Raw genomic sequence first — 23803 nt, forward strand, 5'->3', positions numbered from 1 at the left:
CCTGGCAGCTGCTCAAGTTCTGTTCTTCTCTGCCCTTGACTCGGGCTATTGCTAAAGGGTGGCGGCCACACACACACACACACACACACACACACACACACACCCCTCCATCAGTGGAGTCAACACTCACTTAGCAATTAGCAACAGCGGAAACTGGAAATGGTGATTCCATTTCACTGATTGCTGACTGGTGGTGTGATTTTAATGGTTAAAAGCTGTTCTCATTATACATTATAATTCAGCGCTCTTATTTTTAGAGTGAATAGGTTATAAATTAAATTCATAATTCCCCATCTCTCTCTACTTTGATATCCAAAAACCCCTCTTTACAGAAGACAAAAGATTTCTCCATTTTTAATCATCTGGTAGGTCCATTTATATTTAAAAAATGTATATATATTTAAAATGCTGTGACAGCAAACTTGTTTTTACTAATAAGTGGTATTTCAAAGAAGCCATCCCATTTAATTAGAAGCATTTGAACAGCGATTTGATGTTCTGTCGTGTGCATCTGTAAGCACGAGGGTCAGGGGTTTCATATTATTCCTAACAGTCTCTTTTTTACCTGTAAAGAAACGTGTTTTATTTTAGTCTCTCAGAACCAAACGTAAGAAATGCAGCTCTGGTGTAAAATGCAATGGGCTGAGGGAACTGGTGACAAACAACACTGTGGTTGGAAAGGGGATTGTGGATATGGGTCACCTGTGCCCTGTGGTGCCTGAGAAACTAGTTTGTCATGTGCTTGATGGAGTGTTTTGTTTGGGAACGTGAAATACACCTGGAGGCTGACCCTTGGGTCTGTAGTGATCTCTCTTGGCTGGAAAGTTTCTAGTGATCTCTTTTCTTAATATTCGTCTCCTCGCGCATACGTGTAATACAACGTTCACAGAGCAGCCTGAAGGGCCTGTATCTCGTGGCACTGGCTGCCTGTGAAGGCCATGGCCCTGGTTTGGCACCATGGGCTCCAGTTTCACACTGACTTGTTCGAAATGTACTAAGAAGCATCCTCTCCCAGGAAGCACGGGAAAGCCATGTTTGTCTCCCGTGCGTCCCCTGTGACCGAGCAGACATGCCAGGAACGTGTACACCTAGACACAGATGAAGGCCACTCAGTAACTGATCAGATGAAAGAGTGAAGGTGGGTGTTTTACTAAAAGAAATAATCCAGCTGTGGCTGGGAAGAGGTGGGAGAAGTGTTCCTTTTCACATGAGCTCTGCCCAAGGATTTATTTCCTTTTCCTGCATGTCAGAGCCTCCCCTGAGGAGGCTCTGTTCTCCCATAAATTCCACTCTTTCACCTTCTGTTTTGCGGGGCCATTAAGCTCAGCCAGAGGGAATCTCATGCAGGGCCAGGCAGTGGGTGTTTCCACCACTCGACATTATGAAATCACTGCAGGAAAGTGGTCTCACACAGCAACAGGTACTCAAACGTGTCTCACGGCTGTCAGCACCTTCTTGGTTTGGGGGACCCTGGAATGCATCCCTTCCACATTTTGTACCTAACTTTTGTGCACCTTCACAAATCAATAAAGTGCCTGCTGGGGCAAATGTAATAGAAAAATATCCGGGAGATGAGGATTATAATACCTGCCTATAAGGATCAAATGGGATTTAGAAAAAGAAGTAAAATGTAAGTGCTTTGCAAAGAGCCTGGCATATTCTAGGTCATCAAGTACTGTATCGAGTTTTTGTTTGTTTGTTTGTTGTTTTTTTAAGCACTTCCATTACATTTTATTGGTAAAAGAAAACAAAAGCGGGGGGGAGAATGTAATCTTAAATTTTTATTTACGCAATTTCTAAAACCAGCACAGAAAAATACTTGTCAGTGGACAGCCAGATATAAAATAATTCTGGAATAGCAAAAAGAACAAAAATTCTTCGTTCCATAGTATTTTGTATAAGAATAACATTGAAAGGAATAGAAGAACATAAGATCAGTTTTCCATCCTTTCAGAAATAATTTCTCAAGGACTCCAAGAGCCGGGGAAGAACAAAATATGCCCGTAGATTTAACAGGGAAGGTTCCTAGGTAAACATCAAACTAAAGAAGAAAAGGGCTGGGCCTATAAATATAATACTGGTTTGTGATGTGAGAAAAACACTTTATTGAATTCTTTTAATGACAAGTGTATATAAGTCAGAATGCCACAGATTGGGTGGCTGTATTGCTGTGGTGTACCTGATTAAAGCAAAACTACTTAAAATAAGGTATATCGATCTAACAGAAAGAGAAGGGTTGCCCATCAGCGATGATAAACATCACAGTGGCTTCTAAACCAATAAAGGTAGAGTGCATTTTATTTAACATGGAACAAGATTTATAATTTTTGTTTCGTTTTATTTTTTGAACACTGGCAATCCACTGATAGGATGCAGCACTTATCTATGAACCAAAATACTGACTTAATAGCAAACCCTAGTCCCCATCCATGTTGAGTATCAGTGTTTGTCATTTTCAGGAAATTCATTTTACCAGCATTTGTCCTGAAGTAGAATTCACTCTTAGCCGGGACACTCATATATCACCGAATTGAGGAATGTAGTTATTAACTGGAAATTATGGATGATATTTCCTAACACATTTGAACACAAAGTATAATTCCTAATACATTTCTTTCTTTTAATTTGAAATGATCCCAGACCTACCAATCTATTGTAAATCCAATACAGAGAAGTTTTCGTTCCTAAACCATTTCAAGGCAGGTTGCCAGCTTGATGGATGTTCCATCAACCAAATGCTTTCACGTATATTTCCTACAGTTCCATTCCTCTGCGTAACCAGAGCGAAACTCTCCAAATCGGGACATTCACATTGCTCCGTTACTGCCATTCCAGTTCCTCCAGATTTCCCGTCAATGTCCTTTGAGCAAAGGACTGAGGGAAGAGTCACACCTTGCGCTGTGTTCTCAAGTCTCTTTCGTCTCTTCCAGTCTGGAACAATTCCTTCGTCTTCCTTTGGCTTTCATGATCTTAACACCTTTGAAGATTGCAGGCCAGTTGTTTTGTAAGTGGCCTTCAGTTTGGGGTGTTTGATGTGTCCTCCCAAAGAGGCTGAGGTTACATATCTTTGGCAGGAACCACAGACGTCGCGGTGCGCCTGCATCTCGTTCCATCAGGGTACATAAGTCCACTTTGTCTCGTGACTTACAGTGGTCATTGTGTTATGCTGCTGTCCACCAGGCACTTCCGCTTTCAAGGGGCCCTTTTCCTCTTTCTAATTAATACGTATTTGTGCAGAGGTACTTTGAAGTGAGGCAAATATGCTATTTTATTTACTTATTTATAGCTACATGGTTTTGTGTTTCCCTATTCTATTCAACAGGTTATTCACTGTTTGCTTTGTTGTCCATATGGCCTCAGATTTGTCCAGTGGATCCCCTCAAGCTGGCGTCACTGACTTTTTGACATGTCCCTGTCCTTACTTCCTGGCACAACCCGATGTGTCAGGTCCATCTTGTGCGTTTCCTGCCTCGGCCTTAAACTCAGTCATCTCTCCAAGGAGCCCGGGTTCTTTTCAGTGAGGAATGGCATCCAGGAGCAGGATCTGGGCTTTGTGTCTTGTCACTGGGTTGTCACCAAGGCCAGGCCCACACACATTTACATCTGCATTTGTTTCTATAGATACTGATTTATTAAACACAAGGTTTCGCACCAGTAGCTCTATTTTTAAGTCACCGTAGGTTTCAGGCCAGTTTCTCCCTTTCCATTATGGCTGCCTTGACCGATAGTGAAAAGAATTAGCCCCCTTGATCCTTAATATATTGACTTATTTGATGAATGCCTATGTGTGATTAGTCTCCTGGCTCATATGCCACCGCCTCCATCCACATGGTGCCTCCTCACTTGACTCAGTTTCCTCTCCCCTCCCCCCAACCACACCCCCCTCCCTCAGCTCGAGCTCTGACACCCCTTGCAGGTGAGGGTGCCCCCCACCTGGGGCTCTGATGCCCCGTCCACATGTCCATTAAGGGTGTCTCCTCCCCCAGCTGGGGCTCTGGCACCCCTTGCATGTGAGGGTGTCACCCTCCCTTAGCTCAGACTCTGTCCCTGGTGCTTGACTTTCCCCTCTGTCGACACTTCTGGCACCCAGCCCAGCTTTGTCACTTTGGGCGAATTCAGGGGATGGGGACGAGTTCCCCCACCCCCTGTGGGTGCAGATGTTTCCTTGCTGTGCTGATGGCTGAGCGCTGAGTTCTTTGGTAGGAAAACAACAACAACAACAACAACAAAAAAAAAAAAGACAAGAAAGGCAAAGAAGAAGAAGGGAAGGAATGCGTTTTGAACAGAGTTTATTTGTGGAAAAGAAGATTCTCTCCAGTTACTCTCTGTGATTCCCTTTGTACCGGTTTCAGCAACTTTCCTTCTCATTCTTTCCCATCTTTGTTTTGCTCACTGGGTTTTGAAGAAACGTTTTTCTGGAATCTGGGACTATGAAGGGAATCCGGAATCCCTTAATAACAAAGGGGACAAACTATTTAAGTATCAGGAGACTAAATGAAAGGCAGTTTCACATTGTCTGTGCTAGAATATTTTATTTATCAGAACCTCAGCAGAAGCAGGCAAAGCCCTCAGCCATCCGGATTAACTAGAAAATGAGAAGCTTGCTTGTCTGAGCAGCAGCACGGGCATCTGACGGAAAGGTCCACGAGAGCAGCCAGGAGCCTTTTCTGCTTAGGATTGCATCAAGGCACAGGGAAACTGAGGCTCAGAAACCACAGTGAGCCCTCCGCCTCCTGGGGCCGCCTCTCTGAGCCTTTCAGGTGGTAGTCAAGCCGCCCTTTAGACAAGATAAGGAAGCTGGCCAGGGGTCTTGCCTCCCACACCGAGGCAGTGGGTCCACGGATCAGTAGCTTGGTCCTGCCTGCAGCCTGTGTTTTGCAGTATTTACTTCTTATTAAATAGATGTCCGGTCTGTTCTCATTTGCTAAACTTCTGTGGATCTGCATCGCTGTCAGCAGGAAGCCGAACCATCCTCAAGGAATTTTCAGATATTCCTGTTTATATGTCACAGCTGCATTTTTGTTTCTGAAACTGACTTAACTCTTCGTACGTTTTTATTTCCTTGGTATTTAGAACACATTCTGAGTTTGCACTTCATACGTCTTTTATTTTCCCATGATGGAGGAGGGGATTTGAATATAGATTTCCTGAAGCAGCCAGCTCTGTGAGAATCTGTACTTATTGTACATGATAAGCTGAGGAGTGCTTATTGATTTCCTAACAGGATTACTCATATTTTACAGACATTTTATAGGATTCCTTTACATGGTGGATACTTTTAATATCTTTAAGTTGTGAAATAATTTGAAAAATTTTTAGATTAGACCTAAAATAGGAAATATAGCCCATTTTCTTTGGCAAGTGTGTAATCAGTAGTGATGCAGATTTGTTACATAACTGCTTCTTTTTCGGTATAATTCAGGAACTGTATATTGGAGTCTGGAATTAAATTGCATTTAGGATCTAATCTGAGAAGCTGAAAGGAAAAACAGCAGGTTGCCAGCTGTCCAATTTCTGGCTGTGGAAGAGACTAATTGTTAGGAATGTGGACCTCTGTTCCTGCTTTGTCTTCAGAGAATAACAGGATATTAGTGTTTTCCACGAGGGGGGAAAACAAGACTACACCACTGTTCATTCTGGGTAGCACCCGGTTATCGATCATGGTCCATGTGCTGTTTCAGCAAAGCTATCCTTTATCTGTTCCAACGACGTAATGATTTGGAAGGAGTGGGGGTAAGCATGAAGAGGTAAAAACAGGAATGTGCCTAATGAAACCAAACCCTAAAGCAAACCTCAATGCTCCCCACAGTCCTACGGTCCTTTCTCCTTCCTTCTCCTTCCTCCAGCCCAACAGATAAACCCTTTTCTGCTCAAAATGGCAGGACCTTTGCACCATCACCCACCAGAGAGAGTTTGGTTGGGCAAGTGAACAACAACAAACATTCGCATGTTCCTGCAGGGCATCAAATCACTTCAAAAATGCTCTGGAAATTTCTAGAATGAAACTATGAGCATGTCTGAGACAGAGACCTTTCATATTGGCAATTAAGTATTTTACTATAATGTTGGACTGAGACCTAGGTTTGTTTTCCAACATTTGTGAGGCTATTCGGGGGAAAGACTCGAAGGATCAGAGATAAAGGAAAACCCTATCAGACCATGAGTTTAGTCTTGGAATTTGATGAAAGGAGCATGAAAAAGTTCTTGAAAAATAAGAGATGATGGTCCATCAGCTGCGTCCATCCTCTTCTTGAGTCTCTCTGCTGTACTCTGTGCCCTCTGTTTGTTCAAAGCAATGGATTTCCATCAAATACGATGTATTATTACAGATTGATTCAATGTTCTACCCATTTTGGTCCAGTGCAGAACAACTCTGACGGGACATTTCAGCTCTGAAGCTCCTGTGCTTTTGTCCGAAGCTGTCAGGTCTGCATCACAGCTCAGTGTCTCCTTCCGACCTGTCCAGCTTCCTTCCCTCCCCATGGGCAGTGAGCCAATGGCCACTCCACAATAAACAGTGAACTGTGTTTTAGAATGTGCTTCCTGGAGAACCAAACGGGTACATTGCATGAACTGGGACCAATTCTCTAGTTTCGTCAGTTTTCTCATCTGTAAAATGGCAAGGGTAACACCAGCTGCCCACAGTTGTTGCTGGCCTTGGTGCTGATTACAGGAATTCACATGTACTGAGACCGGTTATCAGGCTGGGCTGCTCTGCAGCCCTCAATGTAGACAGCAGCAGCAGTCAGGCACTTTACTAAGTGTAAGTGGCTTTACAGGAGCTAAGAGAAGTGGGACATAAAAATACTTGGGGAGGGGTATGTTAATAATTGAAGTCCAGATGGCTGTGGAGTTGAGTAGGGCAGGAATTGGATGTGTAACACCCTCAGGGTCTAGGTCTGGTGTGATTGACCATCCTGCAATATGCTCTACCCAGTCTCAGGGCAGTGAGCGTAATCCTGGTGACGTACTAGAATCCCACACTCCACTAGTGCGTGGAGTTGGGAAGTTTTACTAATGCTTGAGGATCTGAGCTCCTGTAGGTTAACAATGTCTGGTTTTGGGAACTTTGAGACAGCTCATTTTTTGTCAGGAGTGAGAAGGATAAATTAAAGAGGAGACACTTCTGGGGTCACTTGATGGCAGGACGTCTTGGACCCTTGTCCCACCCTTTCTCTGGAGTGTCTTTTTCCCTGCAGAAGCCCAGTGCTGTTTCCCAGCCAAGCTCATTCAGACCAGCCACATGGTGCCTTGATAGGATAGATCTGACCACCCTGTGTCCCAGTTTTGTGGTCATGGGGACATGTCCCTCTACAGCTCCATCTCTCTGCATCCTTCCTACCACACCCCGGCTGAGATGCTGTGTTGGTTTCCTGGGACTGTAGTGACAAATTACCACTAATGTGGGTGTTTAAAACAACAGCAGTTGTTTTCAAAACTGCAAAATTTATTCTCTCACAGAAACCAAAACCAAGGTGTTGGCAGAGTGGGTTCCCTTTGGAGGCTGAGGGAGAATGCGTTCAGCCTCTCTCCTAGATTTCAGTTGTTGCCAGCACTCCTTGGCTTGCGGCTTTAGAACTTCAGTCTGTGCCTCCACCTTCACATGACCTTCTTCTCTTTGTGTCTCCACATCTCCTCCCCTCTCTTTTATAAAGACACTGGCCATTATTTTCAGAGCCCACTCTGAATCTGGAATGATCTCATAGCAACATCCTTAACTTAATTTCACCTGCAGAGACCCTCATCCCCCCAAAAGGTCATATTCTCAGGTTCCCAGTGGACATAACTTTGGGGTCTTCTATTGAACCCACTGCAGATACCAACAGCCGCAGCTGGACTATGGTGCCACCCTTCTGCCACCATGGGTCACTGCGGTCTCGTCATATATTCTCCCTGATCAGAGACTCTGTGGGGCTCCCCATCTCTTGTCTGCTCAGGTATTACTGAGCTCTGTGGTGCACAACATAGGAAGATACCTCCTTAGACGATATCCATGGTAACACATAAGAAAATAAAGCAAAACAGCAAGAATTTGGACTGAGGAAACCTGGGGATTCACCCTGGTTTCAACAAAACTATCACCTAGAGGGCAATAAACTGTATAATTTGAAGGAAGTAGCCATCTATTCCTGTTTAGAGGTTTTCCTTTCTTTTTTTTTCTTTAAAGAACGGATCTTAAACTGTATCAAAAGACTTTTTTTTTTTTTTTTTTAATCACCCATGGGCAAGATTGTATGATTATCTTCCCTTTTGTATTATTTAACAGTTCTTGAATTTCTGGGATTAACTGAGTAGGTCATGTTGTGTTTTTATCTAATTTGCTGCTTGATGCCTTTAACCAATAACTTATGAAGGAATTTGTGTCAGTTTTGATGACAAGAGAGCAAACAGGCAGCACTGGCAGAGGGCCACGGGTGGTTCTGTGCTCCACTCATGTATGAGCACTTGTCACCTCAAATGTTCACATGCGTGCCATTAAATTAGGTGCCATTCCCTTTTTTCCTGTGGAAATTATCCTGATGAGATTACTTTCTCTTCTGGAGTTTGTTTTTGTCAAAGGTATTTTCTTATAGATACATTCTCTTTCATCCAACTCTATTTCCTAGTGTTGAGAAATCTCTTTACATGGTTCCAAATATCTCTGTACTTGGGTTTACTTCTCCCTGGTTATTATCTTATTCTTGGGATTTGTCCTTTCTCTTAATTCCGGATTCACCTAGTTAATGTTTTGTTTATATTACTTTCTTTTTCCAAAGAACGAGTTTTGGTATATTTATATTATTTTTATTGATTTTCTGAGTTTTTATTTCATTTTTTTTCTTCAATTTTTTTATGTATATTTTTTGTTTGGCTTTTTATTTGTAACATCTAGTGTTAGATGCTTAATCCATTTATTCTTTTTTCTTATTTATTTATGTAAGTACTGAAGGCCATAAATTTTCCTTTAAATCCTGTCTTAGCTCTAGTCATTATATGTGCTCATCATTCTTATTTTCTAGATAATTTACTGGGTTTGAATTTCTTTTTTGACACAAGAGAAACTTTTGTCGTCATCATTTTATTTTTAGGTGATTTTTTTCTTTTCTGTTTTTATTATTAGCTTTTTGTTGTTGTTTTTACATTAAAATTAGAGAATTGTCTATGTTCTTTCTACTTTTTAGAGCTTATTGAGGTCATTGTTTGGTAATCTAAGGCCAGCCCCCATTTTTCTTTTGCCTTACAACAGAATTAATCTTTCTGCCTGGTTGCCCAATGGGCTCCTTTACTTTTGAAGTCCAGAAACTTTACTGGGCTTTGATGTTCTATTAATACTTTGGGCTTAATTTTTTTTTTCCAGAGTACCCTTTTAATATGAACTATATGCTACTACTACTAGTAGTAGTCAGTTATCTCATCATTAGCATTAGCACTTACTGAGCACTTGTGGAGGGTAAATCTCTGTGTTAAATGACACTCAAGCAGTTCTGTTCCCCCATAGCCAGTGCAGATGCTAAGAGAACCTTCATGCCACGGCATGTGCCTGCTTCCAGCGATATGCCTGGTGAAGTTCTTCCTTCTGGAGCCCAGACTCCTGGACATCCTGAATCCAGGAGGGCTCCCCCCAACATTCACTCAGTTGTAAGCCAGGGACTTGGCTTCCACACGTCTGGGTGGACCCCTCAGCTTGGAGAGGTACCGCTCCTTTTCCTTTCTTATGTCTACAGCCGCCTCCATGAGGGTTCTCTACAAAGTCTTGTCTCGGCTTCTTACCACTAGGTCTGCTTGCATTCGGTAGCCCTTACACTCACTTTGGAGTCTGGAGTTTCTACTGATCTCCTAATTTTGTTGAAAATATAAATTACATGTGTAAATCTCAGGTCATTTGGTGTTCCGGATAATTTCCAGGTAAAGAAGAATTGTTATTTTTATGTGTCAAACTGGAAATATTTAGTCTTTAACCATTATCTTGGTTTCTTACAATTTCACCTCCTGTGCCGTGTCTGAGTCTCAAATTCTAGGTCAAGTTATTGACCAAGAATGGGAAGGGGAAGAAGGAAAGAACAGATGAACAGACTAAACAGAGTTTTATTAAATAGGTTGGCATATTGGTAGCACAGGTTGCCATAACAAAATTCCATAGACACAGTGGATTAAACAAGATAAATTTATTTTCTCACAATTCTGGAGGCTGGAAGTCTGAGATCCGGCTGCCAGCCAGGATGGCCCAGTTCAGGTGAGAGCGCTCTTGCTGGGTTGCAGATAGCTGCCTTCTCATTGTGTCCTCACATGGTGGAGGAGGGAGGGAAGGAGGGGAAGAGGGGGGCAGGGTGAGAGAGGGAGAGAGAGGGGACACATGCACATGCTGTGGTGCTTCTTATTTTAAGGACAATGATCCTCCTGGATCAGGTTCCACCCCTATGACCTCACTTAACCTTAGTTGCTCTCTTACTCCAAATACAGTCACGTAGTCACATTGGGGGTTAGGGCTCCAACAGTTCGGCCAATAGCAGTTGGTTTATCTGATTTTCTAAAAGTGTAACAGGACTGAGTCCCAGCATTGTTTAAGGGGCTCATGCTGCAAAGTCTTAGGTGCAATTCTGGAGCATTCCCACTTTCCTTTCCCCTTCCAATTTGTTACCAGGAGACAGACCTGAGTAGATCAGAAGCAGAGCTAGGGTGGTGAAGGGGTCAGTGTCCTCAGGCCACAGTGACCAGTGGGGAATCAGTGATACGGAGAAGAGGGTTGGAGGGATGGGAACCTTCCACCCCACGCCCCGTGCTCCACTGCACCTGCCCCTTTTTTATTATTTTCTACTGGAATCATCACATCGTATTTCAGCATTTCATTTATCTATATGTCCTCCTGCCACGCACTCCCTGGACCTTGAGATGAGCTACTGAGATCTGTGACAGGGAACAGAGCTTTTCAATATTTGTATTTGTCCCAGCGCCGAGGGTACACAATGTTAAATGGATGCATGCATGAATAAACCCACGAGGGACTGAGTGAATGGGCACGCATAAGCTTGGCCAAACATAGGGACATTGTAAGCCTCCAGGTGCCCTCGATATCACCAAAGGCGGGGAATAATGGACGGTTCTTCCCTGTTGCACCTTCTCTGAGTGTGACAGCTGAATGTGAAGTAGGTGAGGTAGTGGGGTCCTCTGAAGAGAATCAGGAAGAGTGACAACAATTCCAACACCCTTGAAACTTTATGCTATTCTGTTGGTTTCAAGATAAATCAGAGGCTCACATGAATTTGAAATCCTTTTTTGAGCTCTTCAAATGTGTAGTATTATAGAGTAATCAGAAGAAAAACACAGAGATGACCAACGAACGAGGAGACAGGATATAGAAAGAGAAGTTAAAGGGTTTAGCTTATTTGTCATGGGCAGGAAAATGGGATAAAACTGAACTGGCTCCTGTCCCGGGAGCCTGCGTTGGGCTCTGGCAATGCAGTCGTCACGTTCCTCCCCCGAGTGCACTGGTGCTGCCCCCGGACTCCAGCCCTGCCTGGAGCTCCTCGTAGAAGGGGCTCTGCCTTTCCTCCAGGTCCGTACTAGTGCGCACGCTGTGTCTACTCTTTTGAATCCGAACCTGTAGAACTAAGAAAGCCTACTTCGTCTGTAGGAACAAGAACAGAAGTTAAATTTTTTTGTAAAACATGTTTTGCTGAATTGCCCAGAACTAAATGACATGTTTCCCCCTTTCGAAGACAGCATAATGTGTAATGAAAAAAGCTTTAAGTTTAGAGACAGAAAGCCTTGAGTTCAATTCCCAGTTGTGCGTGAATTGGTTGTAAGAATTTTAGTGAGTGACTTAGGTTCTCTGACCACCTGTCACTTATCTATCAGAGGAGACCAGTGATAGAATTGGATTCAGCATTGAGCACATACGATTCCAGCTGAGTGTTTGCTCCATTTTAAGTATTCTGTCAATGGTAGTTGTTCATTAGCTCGTAGCCGTCTGGAGTTTTTATTTCTCTCTCTCTCTAGCTTATTTTTTGTTATTTTTCAGTAACACACATAATTAACTTTTAAAGTTAGGAGAGCGCCTTTTCCTGAGGCATTTAAATGGGTGAAAATACTCTTCATCCAGCAAACTACCCCATGGTGATTTTTTTATAACAGGTAATGGATGAGTCATAAAACGTTACAGGAACCAGTGTAACATTATATCAATTAGATCAACAGTGAAAGGCACAAAACTGTAGAAAGCCATTATGTAGTGTGCGAGGTGAGTATAAAAAGTAGTTTTCAAAGCTAATTTCTTTAATAAGTTTAACTAAATTGTATTATTTTTACAAATCAGGTTATGATTTTAATAAATATTGTTTTTGTAAATTTAGGTAGTAACTTATTAAATTAATGTCAATTGCGAGTTCATTAATCTAGTCATAAGACATATTTTGAGTAACTGCTACATTCCAGTAGTTTCCAAAGGGCTACCGCAATGACTATAATTTAAAACAATGACTGCAATAAAAATCCTCAAGTATCTTAGCATCTCTGAATAGACCTGCCAGTGACACTGAGATCCAGAAATGTGCATTCATAGCAATTGAGAAAGGGGTGAGGATGACTGTTTCCTGTGTAATAGAACCTATACCTAATAATCCCCTGTAGTCTAGACACCTGTACCAGCACATTCTGCGTTTGGATCATACAGGCTGCTTTAAAGTGATACTGTGTCACCCCAGTCACCGTGGGGCAGGGCCTGCGAGTAAGACCGTGAGCCCCAGAGAAAGACTGATGCATGGTCTACAACAGGGGCCCACCGTCTTTCTGGGAAGGACCACAGAGTAACATTTTTGGATTTGGGGGCTATCGAGTCTCAATGGCAGCTACCCAGCTCTGCAGCTGTAGTACCCAGGCTGCTAGGAACAACACTCGAGCAAATGCACGGGGCTGTGTTCTAATAAAACTTTATTTACGACATCAGGCAGTGGCCATGTACCTGCTCGAAGATATAACTAGAAATCTTTTCACCCTAACTGGGCTCATTTATCCTTGCACAAAAGCCATAAATGTCTGTTATTAAAATCCTGTTAACTAAATATAGTTTGTTATTTTTCAAAAGCATAATTTGCAACTTCCAAAGCAGCCCTTTCTCTTTGAAATCAGTCTCCGCTGTGTTATTCTATGAGCCTCTTCAGACCTCATTTGTGTCACATCCCTAGAGATCATGACGTTAATGTTATTTAGTTGGTTGCAGTGCCTCCACTCTGGCTGTAAAGCTTGGGGTTTTTCTCCCTATTCCATCCCTGGTTTCCACTGCGCCCTGAGTGTGTCTGAACACCCTTCACTGGATTTTAAGCAGATGCTTCCGATTTCGTGTAACAGTTACATTTGCTGACACTGTGTAGCTGGCCAGGAAACTCAGGCCCACACACTGCTCATTTTTCAGCTTGTGGGGTACAGCTAAATGCTCCCCCAAAGGGCCTCCGGAGGGCAGAGTGAAAATGTTCCAGGATCCGCTGATTGTCACTTCTCAAGGCGCTTGTCCTGGCTGGGGCTGCTTTCGGAAGACAGACAGCTGTTGCTGAAATGAAACTGCACATTTTACTAAAGGACTGTGGATGCGTAATGCTCCCCCTGGTCTCCTGCCTCTCTTCCCTTCCTTTTATTCAGTCCAAATTGAGGGAGGGAACAAGGGAAGATTAGAACCTTCTTAGGAGAAAAGGCACATAAGGATTTTCATCCTGTCCTTTGGGGTCTTCTCAGCAATCTGCTTTTCAGCTGTCAGGTTTTGCTGTCTTTGCTGAGAATTTCCCCTGATGTGTTTCACATCCGATTGCCTGCTTATAGTCAACCATCCTGACCAGTGTGCATGATACAGTTATATAAACATCAGTTATTTGATCCTTTTCCATGTGCAGTTGTTTTGTTTCTTTGTTCATAAATAACCACCAAGTGATTCTCAGAAATTTCAGCTTCTGACACAGTCCACTCTCATGAAGTCTAAAAGGACCATTAAGAGATTTTGTTTACAATGTCTGAAAAGGTAGCCTGCCGAGTTGTCATGGTCAGCCCGAAGCTGGCATCTAAAAATAAAATTTGAGCTGACTGGCAGGCAGACTGAGAAGTTACCAGATTAGCAGATGGTGTGAAATGCAAGACTTGTAAAGTGAAAACATATTCAGGAAAAGACAAAACGCTTTCCCATTTATTGAAGGCCTGATGAGAACACATGACCTTGCTAGACACAGTGGGGTGTTGGAGACAGAGGCTGTCTGTCTGTCTGTCTGTGTGTGAGCAGGCACTTGGTGAGATCCTGCATGAGATCTCGAGGAAAAACAGAAAAATGTGGCCGGAAAAGCAGTGCCACCTGGAGGGGCCATCCCCGTTGGAGCAGGCAGAAGCAGTGTGCCCACCCAGCGCCTCGCACATAAGGTGAGACGACGTTCTCAGGTGCACCTTGCAGTCACCCTGCCTCTACCTATGTTAAATCACAGGTTTGCTCGGTGATAGAGGTGATGCTGACAGCATCCAAGAGCAGTTTTGATGACAGGAACCTGAGGAGATACTGAATATGATGGAAATAAACACCCAAAAGTGATTTTGTCCAATTAGAACATGTGACAAATCACTTAAGTTTAGAATTCTTTTGAATGGATGAAAGTCAAAAGGTGCGCTCCATAGAACAAGAAGGGAAAAGTGTGATGGAACAGGATTTCTCATGGGACAGCATCCTAAGGCTTTTAGTTGGCTGCCATTTGTGTGTGATTTATTTAGACTAAAACAGAATTATCAGTTCTGCCCAGCAGGACCCTGTGCTGTGTGTCCGCATGAAACAAAACAAAGTGATGATGTCAACAGAAACGCCTCTACTGTCGTGTGTTTTATGAAGAAATGTGTTTCCAGAAAAAGCGTTGATAATAACTAATGGATGGACATTTACTCATTGATTGGCAGTGAGTTAATTAACACCTGCTTGTCAAGCACTTAGTACTTCTTGACCTAGTTAACCATCCCGCAGCTGTCCCTACTGCAGAGAGGGACCTGAGGCGGGGAGTGACAGCAGGTGGCTCACAGTTGCCCAGCTTGCAAGAGGCGGGTGTAGGATTCCAACCCAGGCGGTCTGACTGCAGAGCCCACCCCCGTTAAACATTGTGGAATTCTTTGGGTACCCTCCCCCAACCCCGCTGTTGTAAAGCATTAAATAGAAGACTCAGCTTTCCCAGAAATCACATAATGAAAGTAGAATCTTTGAAGATTTTCTTGACTTTAATGGCGGACTGAGAAGGAATTAAGTTTTTGACACAAGATCCATAGCTAGATATGCTGGATTATACTGTAAAGGAAAGACAGTCAAAGTATTATAGAAAGAAGGGCTCTTTTCAAGGCCTAAGGTGGAACCATTTCTGTTTTTGGTGCTTGATTATGTGTGTGAAGCAGGACTATGTGTAATAGTCACCCTTCATGACAGGGACAGTGAGAAGACACCGACAGGAATACAGGGTAGAGTGCTGACCTGGGAATCTGAGGATGGACATACGACTCCAGCCTTTCTCTGCCCTCTCCTTACAGATGCCCTAATCTGTAAAATTAGGGGTTTATAGAAATGATTCTGGGTTTCTCCCAGTTCTGTCTATTCAAGGTGATGTAAAAAAGTGCACAGAATTGATGTAAAAACAGTTCTGTAAAACAGTGGAAGGGGGAAAGAGCCTGGTCCACTGAGAAGTAAAGATGGTTTCTGGTGGTTGTGTGGTTATGAATGGTGGTACCCAGGCATTCATTATGGAGCTGTGCTGAGACAATTCAGTTAGAGAAGTACTCACGGTGGGGCACCCACTGAAACGGCATCAAAACACTTTCTTTCCCCAGACCCAGGCAAAAACCACCTGGAGTTCTCGTTCTCCTTGCTTTCTGTGTGTGTGTGTGTGTGTGTGTGTGTGTGTGTGTGTGTGTGTTTATTTTTAATGAAAAAGAAGAAGAAGGAAAAAAACCTCAAGAACTACGATCAGTTTACCCTGAACGACCCTTGGAAAATCAGAAAACTGTTATGTGAAATGAGTGTGACTAGCTGAAGCAGAGGACGGATGTGCGAGAAGCATCTGATGCCACACAGCCCCCCCGCTTTAAGGACCACCCTGTGGTGCCTCCATGAAACTATTCTGAGCTGTTCATCCAACGGCAGTGGCCAACCTGCAGGCTTAGTGACCACATGGCATTCAGCAGTTTATTTGTTACCACCGTGCCACGTTAGACCCCGATTCAATAATGAAACTGGGAAGCAGTAGCATGATTCTTTTAATTTTAAGATACCGCACCATGTAAAAAACACAAACCCCTCCAGTTATTCTAAGATTGTTGGTTAGCCCAGAGAGAAGTGTGTCAGTTTTATTGATCTTTTCGAAGAACCAGATTTTCTTTTTCTCGGTTATCATTTTCCTGATTTTAATTTCATTAATTCCTGCTCTAATTTTATTATCTCCTTCCTTCTGCTTGCTTTATGTATAATTTGCTTTTCTTCCTCTACTTTCCCAAAATGAAAGCTTATGCTACAAGTATGAGATTTTTTTTTTCTTTTCTAACACGTGTAAATAACGTTGTCAGTTTCCCTCTAAGCGCTGCTTTTGCTGTATCTCACAAATTTTGATTGGTGGAATTTTTATTTTCATTTTGTTGAGAATATTTTAAAATGTCCCTTGAGACTTCTTTTTTAACTGATCTGTCTAGAAGTGTATTGTTTAATTTCTACGTATTCGAGTGATCTTCTAGCTCCTTTCCTGCTAGTGATTTTCAGTTCTTCTATGTCCTGAGCACATACTTTGTATGATTTCTGTTCTTCCAAATTTGCTAAGGTTGTTTTTGTGGCCCACGATGGGATCTATCATGGTCAAGGTTCCTTGTATTTTTGAGAAGAGTCTATATTCTGCTGTTGTGAGATGGAGTGTTCTATAAATGTCAACCAGGTCAATTTGATGGATCGTGCTGTTCAGGTCTTTATACTCTTACTGATTTTCTGCCTACTTGATCTATCAGTTACTGAGCAAAGGATATGAAGTCACCAACTATAAGAATGGATTTGTCTGTTCTTTCAGTCTATCAGTTTTTGCCTCAGGTATTTTGACTCACTGTTGTTAGTAGGTACATACACATTTAAGATTATTATGTATTCTTGCAGAATTATACAATATCTCTCTTTATTCTTGACGACCTTTCTTGTTCTGAAGTCTGCCTTATTGAAATTAATATGGCTGTGACAGCTTTCTTTTGATTAGTATTAACAGGTGTTTCAGTCAGTGAACCAATACAGAACCAGTAGCAGAAATATAACACACACACACACACACACACACACACACACACGGTGCCAAAAAAAATGTATACATACATTTTAAGAAAGGAAAAAACTTAAAATAGTAATACTCAATATATACCAATAAAAAAAGATGAATACAAGTCACGTTTGACTTCTGCAATTACAAGAGGTGCTCAGAGTGGTTACCATCAGCGTCCAGACTCTTCTGATTACGGTGAACTCCTGCTTGAGCATAGATAATATCTCTTAAAATGTGTATACATTTTTTTGACTCCCTCGGTATATATGTTTATATATAGTGTTTATACCAACACAGTTGCACACATATGAAACCAACTGAGGTTTCCAGAGCACGTGCCATATTAGTTCCCTGTTTTCAAAACCAACTGAGAGATCTACTCACGACTCAGAGAGACAGATAAAAATATCTCCACTGGACTTGAGAGCAAGTGCGCTTGCTGGCACTTTGCTTCACCTCTTCCTCGCCCCTCTTGGGATTGGCCCCCTCCCATGAAAAAGAGCCTGCCCATTAGAACCCACGCTCCCTGTGGTGGGAAGACTGCCTGAGGTGAGCAGACAGTATTAGTTTCCGGTGGCTGCTGTGCAAAATGACCACAAATTTGGTGGCTTATAGCAACACAGATTTAATCTCGTACAATGCTGAGGGCCAGAAGTGTGAAATCCATGTCACTGGGTGAGGTCAGGGAGGTTCCTGCTCAAGGCTCTGGAGAGAATCCCTTTCCTGGACTTTTACAGAAGCCTCCCATATTCCTGCCTCATTCCAACCTCTTGTTTCCAGCATCACATCTCCTGTTTCATCTCTGATCCTTCTGCCTCCGTCTTATAAAAACCCTGGTCTAATTGGGCCCACCAGGACCATTCAGGACCACTTTCCCATCTCAGGAGCCTTATCTTGATCTCACCTACCAAGTCCCTTTTGCCATGTGAGGTGGCATTCGTGGCTCTGAGGGTTGGGATGTGGCCGGCCATCTTTGGCCCTGGCTCAGCCCACCACACGAGGACCAGGATGTCTGGGGAAAGGCAGTATCCCGTGCACCACTCAGGCCCATCCCTTCTCCAGCTTCACCCATCACATCGCTCTCTTCTGCGAGGAGGGGTGAGTCAGGCGAGGGAGGACAGAGGGGGAGCATTTCCAGGGAGGTCCCTCCTCATGGAGATGTGAGAGTGAGGAACCACGCAGAAATGGAAAATCAGTGAAAATCAGGTTACACCTGGGTGTCCCTGCCTGAGGCAGATTCCCAAGGGGAAATACAAGGAATCCGTGAGTGTCCAACGGGCGTGCACCCATCCAGGCCCAGCCTTTTGGCCACCAGTCCATCCGGGCACTTCTCCTCTCTGCTCTGTCTCACAAGGACTGACCCACGCGGGCTCTGCAGTCTCCTGGCTTCCAGCTGAGGTCAGGCCACCCAGGCACTGGCAGGAGTTTGGGAGACTTAGGACGGGAGAACCAATCGTACATCTTCCTTCCGTTTTATCCTCAGAGTTGCTCTCCTCTGTGGTGCCCGCTCCTTGTGGAGAGGCCCGGTTTGGTTCTGCCCAATAATCTCTAGGCTCTGCTAACATCGCCTGAATCCCCTTCCCTCCAGCCTGGGGTCCAGGGAAGGGGTGGTGGGCTTCCCTGTCTCTAATGTCTGGCTTATCTTACCCCTGCTCCCCTAACTTTGCCTCTCAATTCTTCCATTTCTGGGTAAGTATACTCGGTGTGTATAGTAGTTACCCACAGCTGCATGACAAACTCCCCCAAACTTGTGCTCAAAACAACATTTATTTCCGGTGTCACAGTTTCTGTGGGTCAGGAACCCAGGCACAGCTTAGCTGGGCCCTCTGACGCTGGGTATGTCCCAAGGCTGGGTCGAGGTATTGGCTGGGATAAAAACACCCTAAGGCTGGTGGGGATGGACCGAGGCTCACTCACATGGCTTTGGTGGGATTCAGTTCCCCATGAACTGTTGGTCTGATGGTCTCAGTTTCTTATGGACCCAGGCTCACTCACATGGCTTTGGTGGGATTCAGTTCCCCATGAACTGTTGGTCTGATGGTCTCAGTTTCTTATGAGCTATTGGCTGCTGGCCTCACTCAGTTCCTTGCTACTTGGCCCTCTCCACAGGGCAGCTCGTGACATGGCCTCTAGCTTCTGCAGGGCAAGCAAGGGACAGGCAACAGAGTATCAGCAAGAGAGAAATGAAGAGCAGACAAAGTCACAGTCTTTGTAATCTCATCTGACCCTTCACTTTGGCACATTCTGGTCATTGAAGCAGGCCACTGGGTCCAAGGGGAGAGGGTAACACAGAGTGCGAACACCAGCGGGAGGGGAAGTTTGGGGCATCTAGGAAGCTGGCACTGCAGACATATGCCTCACTGTAGGGGTCCTTCCACACCCCACTTACAGTGTTTCTCTGAACCATAGCTACCAAGTTCAGTGTTCACCAACATGATGCCTTCCTGGCAGTCTCACCTCCACATGGAAAAGAAAATACCTTATTAGAGAGCTTGTTCACTACTGCTGGCTTGGTGTGCTGGCAACTTAAAAATCGCGGCAAATTTCGCCTCCCTGTTCATGAAAGAGCTGCTTGTGGGAGGGTGTGTATGCCTGTGAAATAGAGGAATAAAGGCCCATTCCATCCCAGAGGCGCACAGAAGTTCTAGGGTATACGTCCAGATCCATCCCACCCAAACCCAGTGGTCACAGAAATCGGAGTGTAGAAAAGTGATGCATTTCTACTACGTTTATTTTAAACTACCCAAGAGTCTGCACTGGGAGAGCTTGGCTTGTCCTTTAGAAGGGCAGTTGCTTCTCCCAGAAGGTCATGTCCATGATGACATGACATCATAATCCTTCATCCCAGAAAGAGTGGGTCCTGCTCCCGCTGACAAGTATCCTTCTTGCTCATTCCTTCTTCTTTGCAATCGCATTTCAGCAGGAATCCCACCTTCTCTCCGTGTAGGTCAGTCCCAGTAACAAGGCCTGGAGGTTGTGTGTGTCATCAGAGCTGTAGAGCTGTCTCAAAGGAGGTTTGTGCCCTGAGTCTTTTCGGAAGGGATCATTGCAAAAGCCTGAGGACATTTCTACATTCAAATGATCAGTTTCCAGGACCACCCTCAGAATTCACTTTTTCTGTCTTAGGAAGTAATCCTTTAAAGACAACCTTCCTCCCTCCTCTCACTGTTACGCTTCACCTATAACAGAATAACTCCATAGGACCCCCCGCCCCCTTAGTAGGTGTGAAATGCCTTAAACGCACACTCCAGGTGAGCTTACAATTTCCTGTAGTGATCTGTGTAGTGTTCCCTACACAAAACAGAGCAGAAATCCAGTTCCTCTGACATTTTCTCGTAGTTCTTTAGTCTGTCAGTGCCACGCCCGGAGTTGGTCTTGCATGAATGATAATTCATGAATAAATATGACAGTAATAGAGAGAATGATTGACATTGGCATTTATTTAGGGCTTACTGTGTTTAACATATTCATTTTACTTAATCCCAGGTATTTAACATGTTTCATTTTGCTTAATCCCGGCAATTATATTCCTCCCCCCTTTTTCCCGGTGTGAAAACTGAGCCTTGGAGAGAAGAGGGGACTTGCCCACAGCCAGACAGCATGTCTGTGGCAGAGCTGGGATGCCAACCCAGGCAGGCTGACTGCGGCTCCTTTGCCCACAGCCAACGCTGCCCCTTCCCTCATCCCCGTGCAACCAGGCTCCACATCCGGGTCATTGCAGAGTATATCTAGCAGCTCCCCACTTGCTTCCTTCCCGCAATCTCTTCTCCACTTGGGAATGATCTTGTAAAATCAGGCATTGTGTTTAAAATGCATACCCGCTAGTCTGAAATCAAAGCCCCATTGCAAAGCCCTCAGTTGCCCTGAGCCCGGCGGTGTCTCCTGCATGCCTTTCCTTCACTCACCGTCCTTTGTCAGTTCACAGCATACGGCACACCTGTCCACCTGGAGTGTCGCTGGCTCCTTGTTGTCTCTCAGGTCTCAGCTGGAATTGTCACCTCCTTGGAGAAACCTGACTCCCCCACACCCAGTAGCCCCCGTTATTCCTTTTCCCCCCCTTTATGCATCCGCTGTAAAGGACGTCACATGATTTCAAGCACATATTTTCTCTTTTGTTTGTTCAGTGTCTGTTACCTACTGAACCTTAAGCACCATGAGCTTATGAGCCTGGGATCTGCATTCAGCATGTGCTGTTTCTGCGCCCATCCAAATGCTAGAACCCCAGCCTGCTGCTACTCATGAAGAAGCTACGTGTTAGTAGGATGTGTCCTCAGGAGAAGGGCTGGCATGCCTCACCTGGAATAGAGGCCCCTGGCTTCCTTATTATACTCATTCTCTCATCAAATGTCCCTGTGACAGAGACTCGGGCTGGGAACTATTCTGTGTCCTCAACGAACTTGAATGTAGTGGACAAGAGGGGCAGATACTCAGATAAATATAGTAGCGTGATTTCTGGGCTGGTGGAATTGAGCATGGGGGCTGCTGGCCCGAGTGGGGAGGCCCTAACTAACTCTGGGAGGTTCTAGAAGGTTTACTGAAGCAGATCTTCATCTGGATGTTCCATCCACATCTTTCCTGTGTGCCTGGGGAGAGCCAGGCTGCAAGGTGCCGCTGTGTCTGCAGCATAAGCAGAAAGGGGTACTTTCCAGGAGTTTCTAACAAGCCTCCAAAACGAGACAGCTTCTGAGCTTGTCTGCCTTATTCTGACTTGTCCCTCTTACTGTCAATTGCATACCTGGCGTCTCCTCTCGACCAGGTGGATCTTAAGCTGTCCCCTCTTATACTGACACAGTATTTTGTACTGCGCAGGTGTGTCAACTGGTGCTGGCCTGCTTCCTACTTTCAGTTGCTTTAGTTTTTGAAGATACAGCCACTCTTCCCCTCGCCCTCACCACATCTGACCTCCTACTGGAGGAGCACAGGCAGGGGTTCTTACTAAGGCCTTTCACCCATGCTCACTGTTGTCACTGGTGAAGGTCACAGACAAGGTTAAAGAATTCCCTTGTGCTCTGAAATGCATGCTCTTTGTTATGGCGTTGGCCCCTCTAAGGTGCTCCATCTTTACAAATTCCAAGGAAGGACATTTCTTCAGATTCTCCTTCTGGGATCCATCCACTGATTTGATTGACGTATGCTCATCTTGTAGCTGAACCTGGCAGCAAGCAGCAGGCTTTGTGAAACTCTTCTTTTTCTTGCAGGACCAGTTAAAGAAACGCATCATCTCAAAGTAATATTTCTGAATTAGACAGTCTTGCCTAGAATGTTCAAACAGTAGCAATTCAAGTTTTTCTAAATCAATGATTTCTTCAGAGATTTATTTTCTGTTATCTACTTAAAGTAATCATAATGAATCTACTTTGTAAAATCTATGTATTGTATTTTATAAAACACACACACACACACACACACACACACACACACACACAGAGGGTGCCAAACAAATGTATATGCATTTTAAGAAAGGAAAAAACTGTATTAAAATTATGCTGATGGTAACCACTTTGAGCACCTCTTGTAATTGCAGAAGTCAAATGTGACTTGTATTCATCTTGTTATTGGCATATACTGAGTATTACAAGTTCAGTACAAGTTTTTCCTTTCTTAACACGGGTCTACATTTTTTGGCACCCTCTATACACGTATATCTCAAAATATAAAAGGCACTAGTTAAAAATGGAGTGAGAAAATTAAATCCCTCATACAAATAATTCTTGCAAGAATGAGGCTTTGTGGATTTGGTTTTCCCCGGCTGGCAGAGTAGTGACACCACGACCTGTGCTCTGGTGCTGAGTGTCTGTTTGCATAAACTGCTTCTCTTTCAGTCTTGCATCAGTGGCTCCTAATTATCCTGGCCCTTCAAGAGCAAGCTATTAGCTCCTTAGCTTTTGCCAGAAACTTTAATACTTCTTAATAGCCGTAGACCCGTAATCTTTCTTCAGCCTCGAGCACTTTCATCACTGAAATATGTTGAAAGTACAGTCAAGAGTGTGTGCTCAGATGTCAGCCCTTAAAGAATCTTCTTGGCAACGTGCCTAAAACTCCAAAGCCATTTTTGTTTTGCATATAAATGAACTTTGTGAAATTCAACATGAACAGGTGGCCACAATATTGACTTGTCCACCTTTGTTGTTTCCCTGGGAGGACCGGCTGTGCGCCGATCGCACCGGTGTGCCGGGAAAGCCTGGGCTGCCTCTGCAGTCAGCCCCCACCGTTACAGGTGGTGATTCTGGAGGCGAGGAGAACGGTACTGACAGAGTCAGAAAGGCATTCAGAGAACCAGCAGTGTTACATAACAGCTCTTGGCTCTGCCCTGTTGGGATTGTTTTAGAACTCCTACAAAGGACCGCAGATGCAATGGACCTGGGCTATGAATCAGGCTAGGCGAGAGCCTGCAGGACATTTGGCCCTGTCCACAACGTCCGCAAAGACTTTCAGTCCCTGCCGACCCATCTGCCTCCTCCCCTGGGCCATTCCCACGGAGGCTACCTAGGCAGGACGGCTGTTTATTATTGGCAGTGCAGCCACAGCATGGTGAT

At 44.2% G+C, this 23803-nt stretch overlaps 1 protein-coding gene across 1 annotated transcript in view; it reads left to right on the forward strand.

The window, feature by feature from the left end:
- ADCY2 (adenylate cyclase 2) overlaps nt 1-23803 on the forward strand; it is a 348725-nt gene that overhangs the window by 111527 nt on the left and 213395 nt on the right. The window lies entirely within an intron of this gene.

The sequence above is a fragment of the Rhinolophus sinicus genome, chromosome 3 (assembly GCF_057876585.1).
Source record: "Rhinolophus sinicus isolate RSI-liver-muscle chromosome 3, RSI-T2T, whole genome shotgun sequence".
NCBI lineage: Eukaryota > Metazoa > Chordata > Mammalia > Chiroptera > Rhinolophidae > Rhinolophus > Rhinolophus sinicus.